The sequence below is a fragment of the Coregonus lavaretus genome (assembly GCF_964263955.1).
Source record: "Coregonus lavaretus genome assembly, contig: HAP1_SCAFFOLD_592, whole genome shotgun sequence".
NCBI classification, from domain to species: Eukaryota; Metazoa; Chordata; class Actinopteri; order Salmoniformes; family Salmonidae; genus Coregonus; species Coregonus lavaretus.
In genome coordinates this window covers 164,132-178,833 of record NW_028162326.1, presented here as the reverse complement: position 1 = coordinate 178,833, position 14,702 = coordinate 164,132, and the positions used below count along the sequence as shown (strand labels likewise).

General features: G+C 44.9%; 1 pseudogene across 1 annotated transcript; it reads right to left on the bottom strand.

The window, feature by feature from the left end:
• Positions 1-6,634: 6,634 nt before the first annotated feature.
• LOC311119364 (NACHT, LRR and PYD domains-containing protein 3-like) lies at positions 6,635-12,800 on the bottom strand (annotated as a pseudogene). The gene is made up of 9 exons: positions 12,452-12,800; positions 10,142-11,998; positions 9,730-10,033; positions 9,375-9,548; positions 8,916-9,083; positions 8,603-8,773; positions 8,255-8,428; positions 8,052-8,098; positions 6,635-7,928 (listed from the first exon to the last, which is right to left on the bottom strand). The product of its transcript is annotated as an NACHT, LRR and PYD domains-containing protein 3-like (transcript).
• Positions 12,801-14,702: the final 1,902 nt, after the last annotated feature.

The window sequence follows — 14,702 nt, the reverse complement described above, 5'->3', positions numbered from 1 at the left end:
CTGTGAAATAGCAGGCCACTAGCCTTAAGAGGGGAAAACAAAGGGCTTATAAAGGACATAAAAAAAAGTGTAAATTATACTAATAGTCGTAAGTGACTACGGTAATCTACCAATCTTAGGAAAGTAAATGGAGGCAGGTAGCTTAGTGGGTAAGAGCGTTGTGCCAGTAACCGAAAGGTCGCTGTTTCTATTCCCCGAGCCGACTAGGTGAAAAATCTATCTGTACCCTTAAGCAAGGCACTTAACCCTAATTGCTCCTGTAAGTCGCTCTGGATAAGAGCGTCTGCTAAATGACGTAAATGTAAATTCACTATAATCTGAACTTACATAGCCTTCCTGCAGTATCTAACTATTGGGAGGAGTCTGCTACGGCCCTGACTTGACGTGTTGTATTTTCTCGTGTCAAATTCATCCAGCACCTCCTCTGACATCAACAGCATGTACGCCAGCGCCGAGCACTGAGCAGGTGTCAGCTCAATCTTGGAGAGACTTTGGGAGGTCAGGAACTTTAGAATTTCATTCACCAGGGAGTTGTCCTTCAGCTCAATCAAACAGTAGAGGAGATTGATACACCTCTCTGAGGAAACAAACCATTCAGTCGATAACTTGACCTTGATGTATTGGATGGTATTCTGGATACTCTCTTTGTCTCCCTCTGTCTGGAGCTGTAGGCATTTCAAGAGGATCTGATTGGACTCCAGTGAGATGCCCAGAAGGAAGCGGAGGAAGAGGTCCAGGTGGCCGTTCTTGTTGTGGAACGCTTTATCCACTGCACACCTGTGTAAGTCATGCAATGTATCCAGCTTTCCGAAATATAGTGAAACCCATGGTGAAATACATGGCAAACCATTGGCATGACAATGGGAAACATAGAGTGCTGTGAAGAACTCCTGAATGCTGAGATGCACAAAGCTATACAACTTCACTCTAAACATTGGGTCCTCCTCTCTGAAGATCTCTGTGCACATCCCTGAGCCCAAAAAGGCTTAATTGATATCAATATCACACTCTCTCAAATCTTCTTCAGAAAACACCAGATTGCTCTTTAACAGGTTATGGGAGGCTAGTTTTCCAAGTTTCAAAATGATCTGTACGTCAGACTCTGACAGTTTCCGAAGGTCTGTTTCATTTTTCCCATGCTTCTTGTTCTCCAGGTTTGTCAGAGTGAGTAGGAAACAAATGTACATCTCAGTCAGAGTTTTAGGGACTTCTTCAGAACAGGATCCTCTCAACATGTTCCCAAGAACCATGGCAGTAATCCAACAGAAGACCGGAATGTGGCACATGATGAAGAGACTCCTCGATGTCTTTATGTGTGAGATGATTTTGCTGGACAGGTTCTCATCATCACTGAATCTCTTCTTGAAGTATTCTTCTTTCAGTGGGTCGTTGAATCCCCGAACTTCTGTTACACGGTCAAAACAGTCGGAGGGTATCTTATCAACTGCTGCTGGTCGGGAGGTTATCCAGAGGAGAGCAGAAGGAAGCAGATTCCCCTTGATGAGGTTTGTCAGCAGCACGTCCACTGATGTTGTCTTGGTTACATTAGACAACCTCTTGTTGTTATGGAAATCCAGTGGAAGTTGGCTTTCATCCAGACCATCCAAGATGAACACGACTTTGCAGTCGACCACCTTCTTTGTGTCTTCCATATCTGAAAGTTCAGGGTGGAAGTCACTCAGCAGCTCCAACAGACTGTACTGGTCGTCTTTGTTTCGATTCAAATCCCTGAATGGAAGGGTGAAGACGAAATCTACATCCTGATTGGCTCGTCCTTCTGCCCAATCAAGGATGAACTTCTGCACCGAGACTGATTTTCCGATGCCAGCGATACCCTTCGTCAGCAGAGTTCTGACGGATGCCTCTTGTTGGAATATGGATTTGAAGACGTCATTGCAGTTGATTGCATGGTCTTGAAATGCTTTGGTCCGAGCCGTATCGTCCATCTTCAAAACCTCGTGCTCTCTGTTCTCCCCTTCACTCTCTGTGATGTAGAGCTCTGGGTAGATCTTGTTGAGCAACGTTGGATCTCCACGTTTTGCAATGCCCTCAGATGTTCCCAGACTTCTTCCTCATGTTGGACTTGAGGTTGTTTTTCACTCCTCTCAGGCCTACTTCTAATCAGGAGAACAGGAGAGATATTGAGTAGTTTGTTAGTCCCAGTTTGCCGTTCTAGTGTCTGTAATATGTCACTTTTCACACAAAGTTAGTTTTCTATAGTTCTAATCAGAGTTTGATTATTTGTTACATTGTATTTTTTTTCCATTTGGTCTGGTTGTGTTCACATTGCCAAATGTCAAAGGAATGAAATTGCCTAAACGAAACCATGTGTTCTTCATGCAGGTTGACTCATCATGGGTTGTTTGGTACAGTACTTAACCTACACCCAATGTAGACGGTGCTAAATAGCCTAATAATGAGAAGATTTGCAAGGTCAATTCATGATGTTTGCATATTCACTTTAAATAGGATCAAGTTTACGTCACTGCTGTGTTTTAAATGGCGCAAAACGCAGACGAAAATTCAACTATAATGGGGATTCACATTCTGTCTTATTTTAGTAGAGCTGTATCTGTTCATCTCAAATAAGTACAGAGGTTTGGTTCACTGAAAATCATTTTTGAGAATGTGCACATTTCTGTGTGACTCACCAATAGCTGGATGACTTGTCTCTGGAGAGAGACAGGAAACAGTCAAGCTCTTAATAAAAAAAAAAAGAAATACCCTCTATTATCTTCGTAAATATCTTTATGATCTTCGGTCGTAAAATAATAAACGGAGAAATAAAGTTTCTCACCAGCGCCATGTGAACTCATAGTGATATTAATGTTAACTGGATCCCTCACCATTGCAGCCAACAAGCTGGAGTGCAGCGACATTAGAACATGAAGAGTTGGGTTGACAACATTAACGGAGGCTCATATAATTGAAAAGAGACTTAATCTAAAGACACTCACCACACTCAGCCTAAGTTTTCGTTGTCTGATGAAAGTGTTCTTTGTCTCTGATTAAATGTTCACTTCCCTCATGACCTCATTTGTAGGCAGGTTTTAATGTCTATGCTTTCTTGCAACACCTGCCAATGCCAACTCATAAATTGTAGTGTCGCAATATCAAAGGTCAAATGCGATAATATAGCCTTGGCACCCCCTTTTAAGGTTAATAATTAATTTGGAGTTACTGAAGGCTTAGCAACACCAGTCAATATACAAGCCATAGACTGTTCACTCTGCTACCGTCCGGCAAACTGTAGCGGAGCATCGGCTCTATGAGCCTGTCCGACAGCTTCTACCCCCAAGCCAGAAGACTGCTAAATAGCCAGAAGACTGCTAAATAGTTAATTAAATGGTTACCCACTGACCCTATCTTGCATTGACTCTATGCACACTCACTATATATACACACTACATACACTCTCATTAGACTATATATACACACTATATACACACTCACTAGACTATATATACACACACTTGACTATATATACATACTATATATACACACTCACTAGACTATATATACACACTATATACAGTGGGGGAAAAAAGTATTTAGTCAGCCACCAATTGTGCAAGTTCTCCCACTTAAAAAGATGAGAGAGGCCTGTAATTTTCATCATAGGTACACGTCAACTATGACAGACAAATTTAGGAAAAAAAATCCAGAAAATCCCATTGTAGGATTTTTAATGAATTTATTTGCAAATTATGGTGGAAAATAAGTATTTGGTCACCTACAAACAAGCAAGATTTCTGGCTCTCACAGACCTGTAACTTCTTTCAGAGGATCCTCTGTCCTCCACTCGTTACCTGTATTAATTGCACAATTGGTGGCTGACTAAACACTTTTTTCCCCACTGTACTTTGTTATATACATACTCACTAGACTATATATACACACTATATACACACTGACTAGACTATATACACACTATATACACACTCACTTGACTATATGCACACTATATACACACACACTTGACTATATATACACACTATATACACACTCACTAGACTATATATACACTCACTAGACTATATATACACACACTTGACTATATATACACACTATATACACACACTGACTGGACTATACTGTGTATGCAGACTATATACACACTCACTCACACACTACACTGACACTCACACAAAACCCACACACATTCACATAAACCAGAGGAGGATAGGGGAGGAGGAGGAGGATAGGGGAGGAGGAGGAGGAGGAGGGAAGGGGAGGAGGACAGAGGAGGAGGAGGATAGGGGAGGAGGAGGAGGATAGGGGAGGAGGAGGAGGAGGAGGGAAGGGGAGGAGGACAGAGGAGGAGGAGGATAGGGGAGGAGGAGGATAGGGGAGGAAGAGGAGGGAAGGGGAGGAGGAAAGAGGAGGAGGAGGATAGGGGAGGAGGAGGATAGGGGAATAGGAGGAGGATAGGGGAGGAAGAGGAGGATAGGGTAGGAAGAGGAGGAGGAAAACACTCCAGGCCATTCTTGAACGTCTTCAACTAGATGCTAGATAGAAAGTATAACGGAGCTTTATATTTTATATATATATTATATAGATTTTATATTTTCAAATAAATGCCCTTTTTTCCGTCCCTCAAATTGATTTTGATGAGACAAATCGAACAACTTTTATTTTTATCTGAGACAAAGTTTGCCCACCCCTGCTCTAAAGTATCATCCACCCCTCCTCCCTCGCTCTTCCCTCTATCACTCTCCCTTTCTCCCCCTCCTCCCTCCCACGCTCTTCCCTCTATCACTCTCCCTTTCTCCCCCTCCCACGCTCTTTCCTCTATCACTCTCCCTTTCTCCCCCTCCTCCCTCCCTCTCTCTTCCCTCTATCACTCTCCCTTTCTCCCCCTCCTCCCTCCCACGCTCTTTCCTCTATCACTCTCCCTTTCTCCCCCTCCTCCCTCCCTCGCTCTTCCCTCTATCACTCTCCCTTTCTCCCCCTCCTCCCTCCCACGCTCTTCCCTCTATCACTCTCCCTTTCTCCTCCTCCTCCCTCGCTCTTTCCTCTATCACTCTCCCTTTCTCCCCCTCCTCCCTCCCACGCTCTTCCCTCTATCACTCTCCCTTTCTCCCCCTCCTCCCACGCTCTTCCCTCTATCACTCTCCCTTTCTCCCCCTCCTCCCTCCCATGCTCTTCCCTCTATCACTCTCCCTTTCTCCCCCTCCTCCCTCCCTCGCTCTTCCCTCTATCACTCTCCCTTTCTCCCCCTCCTCCCTCCCACACTCTTCCCTCTCTCACTCTCCCTTTCTCCCCCTCCTCCCTCCCTCGCTCTTCCCTCTATCACTCTCCCTTTCTCCCCTCCTCCCTCCCTCGCTCTTCCCTCTATCACTCTCCCTTTCTCCCCCTCCTCCCTCCCACGCTCTTTCCTCTATCACTCTCCCTTTCTCCCCCTCCCACGCTCTTTCCTCTATCACTCTCCCCTTCTCCCCCTCCTCCCTCCCTCGCTCTTCCCTCTATCACTCTCCCTTTCTCCCCCTCCTCCCTCCCTCGCTCTTCCCTCTATCACTCTCCCTTTCTCCCCCTCCTCCCTCCCATGCTCTTTCCTCTATCACTCTCCCTTTCTCCCCCTCCTCCCTCCCTCGCTCTTCCCTCTATCACTCTCCCTTTCTCCCCCTCCTCCCTCCCACGCTCTTCCCTCTATCACTCTCCCTTTCTCCCCCTCCTCCCTCGCTCTTTCCTCTATCACTCTCCCTTTCTCCCCCTCCTCCCTCCCACGCTCTTCCCTCTATCCCTCTCCCTTTCTCCCCCTCCTCCCTCGCTCTTCCCTCTATCACTCTCCCTTTCTCCCCCTCCTCCCTCCCTCGCTCTTCCCTCTATCACTCTCCCTTTCTCCCCCTCCTCCCTCGCTCTTTCCTCTATCACTCTCCCTTTCTCCCCCTCCTCCCTCCCACGCTCTTCCCTCTATCCCTCTCCCTTTCTCCCCCTCCTCCCTCGCTCTTCCCTCTATCACTCTCCCTTTCTCCCCCTCCTCCCTCCCATGCTCTTCCCTCTATCTCTCCCTTTCTCCCCCTCCTCCCTCCCATGCTCTTCCCTCTATCACTCTCCCTTTCTCCCCCTCCTCCCTCCCTCGCTCTTCCCTCTATCACTCTCCCTTTCTCCCCCTCCTCCCTCCCTCGCTCTTCCCTCTATCACTCTCCCTTTCTCCCCCCTCCTCCCTCCCACGCTCTTCCCTCTATCACTCTCCCTTTCTCCCCCTCCTCCCTCCCATGCTCTTCCCTCTATCACTCTCCCTTTCTCCCCCTCCTCCCTCCCACACTCTTTCCTCTCTCACTCTCCCTTTCTCCCCCTCCTCCCTCCCTCGCTCTTCCCTCTCCCTTTCTCCCCCTCCTCCCTCCCTTGCTCTTTCCTCTATCACTCTCCCTTTCTCCCCCTCCTCCCTCTTTCACTCTCCCTTTCTCCCCCTCCCACGCTCTTTCCTCTATCACTCTCCCTTTCTCCCCCTCCTCCCTCCCTTGCTCTCTCTCTTTCCTCTATCACTCTGTAGTATCACCCCCCCCCCCTTTTACACAAATTAATCATTAAAAACATATTAATAATCAAACATAACTATAACAACAACAATAATACAATAATAAAAATATAAACAAACAACTTCCAAAGACCATTTCCACCCAAAGCTGAATGATGTGTGAATGGTAAATATTTATTACGTTTATTACCTAACATTTTCTAATCAAAACATCATTGTCCTCTCTCTAAGTGAAGGTGTATTTGTGATGAGACAGGTGGATGTCATCTCTCTGAGTGAAGGTGTATTTGTGATGAGACAGGTGGATGTCACCTGCCGAGTGGCGCAGTGGTCTAGTGTGCCACTAGAGATCCTGGTTCGAATCCAGGCTCTGTCGTAGCCGGCCGCAACCGGGAGACCCATGGGGCGGCGCACAATTGGCCCAGCGTCGTCCAGGGTAGGGGAGGGAATGGCCGGCAAGGGATGTAGCTCAGTTGGTAGAGCATGGCGTTTGCAACGCCAGGGTTGTGGGTTCGATAAAATAATGTATGTGCTAACTGTAAGTCGCTCTGGATAAGAGCGTCTGCTAAATGACTAAAATGTAAATGTCATCTCTCTGAGTGAAGGTGTATTTGTGATGAGACAGGTGGATGTCATCTCTCTGAGTGAAGGTGTATTTGTGATGAGACAGGTTGATGTCATCACTGAGTGATGATGTGTTTGATGAGACAGGTGGATGTCATCTTCATCACTTGATATCAGACAGAGACATGTGTGACTATACATTTCGATTTCCCACCTGGATATCAATAAAGTTCAATTAAAATCTCCCCCCAAAAAACAGACTAAATCTATTTACAGAAATAAAATTAAATTAAAAATGTGTCTGTCAGTTACTCTGGTGATGGCTGCTTTCATTCACAGAGTTTGGATTTTAACTGAGCCAAATATCTCCCTCTCATCACACATGATTTTGAACTAGGGTAAAGGGGCTCAGTGAACGTGGTGTGGAATGTGTACAGGTGGGTCAGTGTACCAGAGGAGACGCTGTAAAAGGACAGAGCGCCGGCCGGAAAGTCCAGATACACTCCTATACACTTTGTGTCCGGCCTGGGTACTGGCACAACTGAGATCCTGATATTATGAATAAATGTGTACTGTTCATTGCAGCAGAAAAGCCCCCAAGACCTCTTCTTCTCAGTAACCGATCTGGATGTATTTGTCACCCCAATGTCAACCCAGCCAGTCCATTCAACCTGCCAGTAGAAACGACCATCAGACAGGGGCTCCCTGCAGCGTACTTTGGCCCACTTATCCAACTTTTTTGTCCGATCTGAGTCATCTGAATCAGAGAAATCCAAATAAGGATATCGGTTAACCTGTGTTCTCCTCACCACCCTCGTGTTGTCCTCGGACAGAGTCAGGTCACTATCTGCTGACATATCGTTCAGCTTGAGCTGGCAGGCATCTGTAGCAAGACAAGGCAGAAAAACAGAAACATGTGTTTTATGTTATTTTCACAATTTGCTTATAAAAGTTTAGGTGCTTAAAAAGCCAGCTTTCTTTTCCTAAATGTAGTTTGATGACTCACATTTCCTCAGGCCTGGTTTGATTCTGGACTCTCCACCATGGTCCAAACTGTGGGACAAAGAAAGAGTCATGTAGGGCCTATTGAACCTGATTACAGTGGAGATTACCTTGATGATTTCACTATATAAACTAGAGTCTTGAAAGCCCATTGAGCAATGAGGTGTTAACAGAAGCAAAAGTCAAATCAACTAAATTTCCTTTTACCTGAGTTTCTCCAGTCTACAGTGTGGATCCTCCAGTCTAGCAGAGAGCAGCTTCACTCCGGAGTCTCCTGGGTGATTGAAGCTCAGGTCCAGTTCTTTCAGGTGGGAGGGATTTGACTCCAGAGCAGAGGCAAGAAACGTACAGCCTTTCTCTGTGACTAGACAACCAGAAAGCCTACAGAGAGAAGAGACAGCATAAAACAATGAACAACTGCTAGAGTATATATTTTTTAAGTTAAAACGTTTAAATTCCATTTAAGTGCAGTGCAGTTCACTAGTTCAATCATTCCTATTTGACTGTTTTCTGAAGTTTACAGTATGCTTTCACAATATCAAATGTGTAATCTACCTAAGAGTCTGTAAGGCACAGTTGGGGTTCCTCAGTCCAGCAGAGAGGAGCCTCATTCCAGAGTACCACAGGCTGTTGTCTCTCAGGTCCAGCTCTCTCAGTACTGAGTATGACCACAGGACAGGAGCCAGGGAGACACAGGAACGTCTGGAGAGATTACACTCCCTTAGCCTTGGGAGGGAAAAAGGGAGAGAATTTAACGCTACGTTCTCTTGGTGTTTCCATTGTTACGGTATAGTTTTAACAATGCGGTAATAAAAGGTTTCTTCTACTGTAACATGTGGAAGATTAAACATAACGGTTTATTTCTCACCCCAGAGTCTGTATCTGACAGTGTGGATCCATCAGTCCAGCAGACAGCAGCTTTACTCCAGAGTCGCCCAGTTTGTTGCAGCCCAGACGTAGTTCCTCGAGCTGACAGACTGCTATAGCAGAGGACAAACTTCCACAGGACTCCTCTGTAACCCCACAACCAGTCAGTCTGTCCAACATGAAAAAAATGTATTAACTAAATGTAAAGGGGAGCTGTCATTAATCAAGAATACATTAACCTATAGGGCCAGTTTCAAGACACATTAAGCCAAATCCTGGACTAAGAAGCTAGCTAACAATCAATGGTAAGTGATAGGGGCATGTGTGCAATGTTTTTACATAAATGAACAAATCACCTAATGTCAAACCACATATGGAGTTGATTTGACAATTTTGAAAATTGCAGGCATTTCCCTTCTATTGATCCTGACCTTCCCCTTTAAACATGTTCATTACTCACCTCAGTATCTTCAGGTTACAGTGTGGACTCATAAGACCACTGGAGATCTGCTTCACCCCTGTGTCTGTCAGTTTGTTGTAGCTGAGATCCAGCTCTGTCAGACAGGAGCCAGCTGCCTGGAGAGCCGAGGCAACGGTTTCACAAACGTCATCTTTGAGATCACAACTGGTGAGTCTGTGTGAAACAACCCCAAAAAAATGATTGAATTGTTCAAACTTGCCAACATGCATACCACCGTCATTTAAAGTTGTTTATCATTATATTTATTGCTTGTTTTCTTTGCCAGAGTAGATTTTGAAGGTTACTGACTGTTGAAAAGTGTTCTGCTGTGTGTTGTTCCAGGCATAGCACTCACCTCAACACAAGTGGCTGGCTGTGAGCACCCATCAGCACAGCCTTTAGAAGCTCTGGTCCCGATCTTCCCATGTTGATATGGCTAAGGTTAAGATAGAAGCTCTGGTCCTGGTCTTCCCATGTTGATATGGCTAAGGTTAAGTGACTCCAGTCGGCAGTTGGGACTCCTCAGTCCAACAGAGAGGGACTTCAGGTCCAACAGGGCGTTGCCGCTGAGGTCCAGCTCTCTCAGCTGGGAGTCGGGCAGCTGTAGTGCAGATGCCACCGTTTCACAGCAACTCGTTGTAAGGCGGCAGTCCGCTAGTCTACAGAGGAGAGACGTTTATTATGGGAGATGTGGATGTAGTATAGGACTAATTAAATGGCTGTAAGACATACAGTGACATACTGTACATATCAACACTTCAACTCACATAGCCTTTCGGCAGCATCGAACAGCAGGGACCAGCCTCTTACGCCCCTCATCTGACGTGTTGTACTCTCTCACGTCCAGTTTGTCCAACACTTCCTCTGACATCAAGAGTACGTATGCCATCGCCGAGCACTGTGCAGGCGTCAGGTTCTTCTCAGCAGGGTTTTTGGATGTCAAGAACCTTTGAATTTCATTTACAAATGAGGTATCGTTCAACTCAATCAAACAGTGGAAGAGATTGATGCACCTCTCTGGGGAGGGATATTGTCTTTGTTTTTCGTCTGAGAGCTTGTCTTTGATGTATTGGATGGTATTCTGGATACTCTCTTTGTCTAGGAAGAGGTCTAGATGACCGGTCTTGCTCTTCAAAGCTTCATCCACCGCACTCCTCTGCAAGTCATGCAGTGTTTTCTGCTGCTGCTGAGAACCTCTGGGTTGTGGCCTGTAATCTTCATCCTCACTGAAGTCATCACCTTCTCCAAAATACCCGTAATTCGATCTTGGTAGCCTGTTCTCTCTTGATGCAAACGGGGTTGACATTTTCACTGACAAAGAGGTAGGCAACATAGAGTGCAGCGAAGAACTCCTGAATGCTGAGATGCACAAAGCTGTACTTGTTTGCTCTAAACATTGGGTCCTCCTCTCTGAAGATCTCTGTGCACATCCCTGAGAGCAAGAAGCCTTCTTTGACATCAATGCCACACCCTCTCAGATCGTCTTCAGAAAACACCAGATTGCTCTTTTCCAAGTTTTGGAAGGCTAGTTTTCCAAGCTTCAGAATTATCTGTACGTCAGACTCTGACAGAATACGAGGATCTGGTTCGTTTTTCCCATTATATTTCTTGTTCTTCATGCTTGTCAGAGTGAGAAGGAAACGAATGTACATCTCAGTCAGAGTTTTAGGGACTTTTCCATGGTCATTTTCACTCAACATTTTCCCAAGAACCATGGCAGTAATCCAACAGAAGACTGGAATGTGGCACATGATGAAGAGACTCCTCGATGTCTTTATGTGTGAGATGATTTTGCTGGACAGGTTCATCATCATCACTGAATCTCTTCTTGAAGTATTCTTCTTTCTGTGGGTCGTTGAATCCCCGAACTTCTGTTACACGGTCAAAACAGTCGGAGGGTATCTTATCAACTGCTGCTGGTCGGGAGGTTATCCAGAGGAGAGCAGAAGGAAGCAGATTCCCCTTGATGAGGTTTGTCAGCAGCACGTCCACTGATGTTGTCTTGGTTACATTAGACAACCTCTTGTTGTTATGGAAATCCAGTGGAAGTTGGCTTTCATCCAGACCATCCAAGATGAACACGACTTTGCAGTCGACCACCTTCTTTGCATCCTTGATATCTGTTAGTTCAGGGTGGAAGTCACTCAGGAGCTCCAAGAGATTGTAGTCATCTTTGATGAAATTCAAGTCCCTGAATGGAAGTGCGAAGACAAAATCTACATCCCGATTGGCTATTCCTTCTGCCCAGTCAAGGATGAACTTCTGCACTGAGACCGTTTTTCCAATGCCAGCGATTCCCTTTGTCAGCACAGTTCTGACGGGTACCGCTTGTTTGGATTGGGATTTGTCATTATGTTCCTCTGTCTTAGGGTCTAAAGATTTAAAGATGTCATTGCAGTTGATTGCATGGTCTTGAAATGCTTTGGTCCGAGCCGTATCTTCAATCTGCCATACCTCATGCTCTTTATTAACCCCTTCACTCTCCCCAGTTGTGATGTAGAGCTCGGTGTAAATATTGTCCAGCAATGTTGGGTTTCCCCGTTTTCCAAGCCCCTCAAAGATGCTCCCAAACTTCTTCTTCATGTTGGACTTGTGTTTGCCCTTGACTTTTTGCAGATCTTCATCTAATGAGGAAAGAACATTGATAGTGTTGTGGGATGCATAAAATATCTTTACTTCTGTTTTTTTATCTGCAGTATTCAGTACCGTAACGAACACAATAATTTCAGTTACTGGTTTCAAAGTCCGATTTCCTGCATGGGCGTGCCTTATTTATTTTTTTCAGACTTTTATGAGTCTGTGTGTGTGTTAATCTACAACTGGTACATCCATTTTTTTACTTTAAAATTAATTATATACTGTGTACCCATTTGATTCTTGAAGAATACAACTTACAAATACCTCATGAGCTTAGTTCAACTGTCGTACCCTATCAGAACACAAAATATATGCTTATTGTATTGTATTATTTGACAGGGACACTGCATATTAACTAATCAACATTTCTGTAATAATTTGTTTTGTTTTTTTGCATTATTTTCTATTATAACAAAAATAACAATAAAGAATTGTCTTACCAGCACCATGTGAAGGCATAGTAACACTGATGTTTTGATAAACTGAACCTCCGAGATTGCAGCCAACAAGTTGGGGTGCAACAACAACAGAACCACCCTGAGCTGTAATGGAGGACTGTGGTGGGGCAGGCTGAGCCGTAATGGAGGACTGTGGTGGGGCAGGCTGAGCCGTAATGGAGGACTGTGGTGGGGCAGGCTGAGCCGTAATGGAGGACTGTGGTGGGGCAGGTTGAGCCGTCATGGAGGACAGCGGACCAGAGTCCTGGGCTGGAACGAGGGACTGAGGAGTCTGATCCATGATATCAGACAGTCAGTCTCCTCCCCCTGAGAGAGCCAGAAGCAAAGAGAGAACAGACAATATACACTGAACACTTTCCTTACATTGAGTTGCACCCCCTTTTGCCCTCAGAACACCTTCCTAATATTGAGTTACACCCCTTTTGCCCTCAGAACACCTTCCTAATATTGAGTTGCACCCCTTTTGCCCCCAGAACACCTTCCTAATATTGAGTTGCACCCCCTTTTGCCCTCAGAACACCTTCCTAATATTGAGTTGCACCCCCTTTTGCCCTCAGAACACCTTCCTAATATTGAGTTGTACCCCCTTTTGCCCTCAGAACACCTTCCTAATATTGAGTTGTACCCCCTTTTGCCCTCAGAACACCTTCCTAATATTGAGTTGTACCCCCTTTTGCCCTCAGTACAGTCTCAATTCGGTATCAGTATTGTAGTCCTATGCCATAACCACAGAAGGCTAGAATGGTCATCATAAAGGATACATAGTTGACTTACAGAAAGATTCCCTAGTATATTTATTTTATTTAACCAGGTACGCCATTGAGTATACATTTTCTTTAACAATAACAACCTGACCACGATAAGAGCGAGACACCGTGCAGCAAAGCAGACAATTCTTTAAAACTCAACACATAAACAGAAAACGTAAAAGACAAATGCACAACACTCGGTAGGATGTAACGCATATCTATATAACGGTTATATAGAGCTTTGAATCCCTAAAAAGACGACACTTACCGCATGTAAGTTGTCTTGTTGTGCCGTCTACAATGGTGCTTTTTCATCCTCCTACTTTCTTTGGTCTGTTTCATGTTCTGGGCGTTGTAGAGGAGGATACTTCCTCAGTGTTGCCAACTCCTCAGTAAGTAAAGTAGCTATTGGCTGTCCTAAAAGTCACTAGAAGTCGCTAAATGACGTCACCACTCAATTTGCATCATTGGCCATGCGCTTGTAATTGTGATGGACGCTGTAGGAGAGAGGAATAACTTCGTGAGAGAGAATTTTTTTTGTATACAATCTACATTAACAATCTAAATGGACCACAAAAAAATAAGGGCGGGATCAGCCAGCGGCGGCTTCTCGCATGCGCGATTCATTTGCAGTCTGGACGCGGAGTGGTGAACATCTTCTGCTCTGAATACTCGCTAAATATAGCGACAAAGTCGCTAAATTGGCAATGTTAACTTCCTGAACTTTGCAGTTAACCGCAAAGTTTCATCATCTCTGTACTGACAGGGTTTGGTAACTGGATATAAATTAATTCAAAGGAATAGTCAGAGAGGCGTGTCTTAGTTTATAATACAAAACTGTGTCTGTCTGTCTGTTTTATATACTTTGTATTTAAAGCACAAATGTATTAATAAAGTTGATTTTTCTATCAGTCTGTCTGTCGGTCTGTCTCTCTGTCCATCCATCTGTCTGTATGTGTTTCTTTCTCTCTCTCTTCATAGTAGGGATATTCAAAAATAAAATATATAAATATTTTTAAAAACATGTTGATTTTTCTGTCAGTCAGTCTATCAGTCTGTCTGTCTGTTTTATATACTTTGTATTTAAAGCATAAATTAATTAATGAAGTTGATTTTTCTGTCTGTCAGTCTGTCTGTCAGTCTGTCTGTCTGTTGTCTGTCAGTCTGTCTATCTGTCAGTCAGTCTGTCTGTTAGTCTGTCTCTCTCTGTCCATCAGTCTGTCTGTTTTTCTTTCTCTCTCTCTTCATCATTGGGATATTCAATATATAAGGCCATGCGCTTCCCCCGAGTGGCGCAGTGGTCTAAGGCTGATCCACTAGAGATCCTGGTTCGAATCCAGGCTCTGCTGTAGCCGGCCGCAACCGGGAGACCAATGGGGCGGCGCACAATTGGCCCAGCGTCGTCCAGGGTAGGGGAGGGAATGGCCGGCAGGGAGGTAGCTCAGTTGGTAGAGCACGGCGTTTGCAACGCCAGGGTTGTGGGT